Genomic DNA, 696 nt, shown 5'->3' on the forward strand with positions numbered 1-696 from the left:
TTAGTAGAGACGGGGTTTCACCATGTTGACCAGGATGGTCTCGATCTCTTGACCTCGCGTGATCCACCTGTCTCGGCCTCCCAAAGTGCTGGGATTACAGGCGTGAGCCACCGCTCCCGGCCAATACATTTTCTTTTACTGAACAAAATTAAAAGAAAAATTGATGGGAACGGCCTGGAGTCTGAGGAACTGGAGCCTGAGGAGCTGCTGCTGGAGCCCGAGCTGGGGCCCGAGCCTGAAGAGGAGCTGCGCGACCCCGAGCACCCCCACCCCTGGAGCTCTGGGCCCTGGGCCTGGTTCAGGAGCCTCCAGCAGTCAAGAGGAGGAGGAGGAGCTGGGACTGGTCTTTAGGGTGACCTGGGGGACAGCGCCATTGAGGACCCGGAGCTGGAAGCTATCAAAGCTCAAGTCAGGGAGATGGAGGAAGAAGCTGAGAAGCTAAAGGAACTACAGAATGAGGTAGAGAAGCAGATGAATGTGAGTCCACCTCCAGGCAGTGCGGGCCCAGGGATCATGTCCATTGAGGAGAAGATGGAGGCTGATGCCCGTTCCATCTATGTTGGCAATGTGGACTATGGTGCAACAGCAGAAAAGCTGGAAGCTCACTTTCATGGCTGTGGTTCAGTCAACCGTGACATGCACTAAATATCCCTGGGTCCTAAGTTTCACCTTTGGCATATAGTGCCTAATTTTACT

The 696-nt window shown here is 54.5% G+C and overlaps 1 pseudogene; it reads left to right on the forward strand.

Annotated features, from left to right (window-relative positions):
• The first annotated feature begins 155 nt into the window (after nucleotides 1-155).
• Nucleotides 156-645, forward strand: LOC116548394 (annotated as a pseudogene).
• Nucleotides 646-696: the final 51 nt, after the last annotated feature.

This window comes from Sapajus apella, unplaced genomic scaffold, assembly GCF_009761245.1.
Source record: "Sapajus apella isolate SASKATOON/1434 unplaced genomic scaffold, GSC_monkey_1.0 scaffold11081, whole genome shotgun sequence".
In the NCBI taxonomy this organism is placed as follows: domain Eukaryota; kingdom Metazoa; phylum Chordata; class Mammalia; order Primates; family Cebidae; genus Sapajus; species Sapajus apella.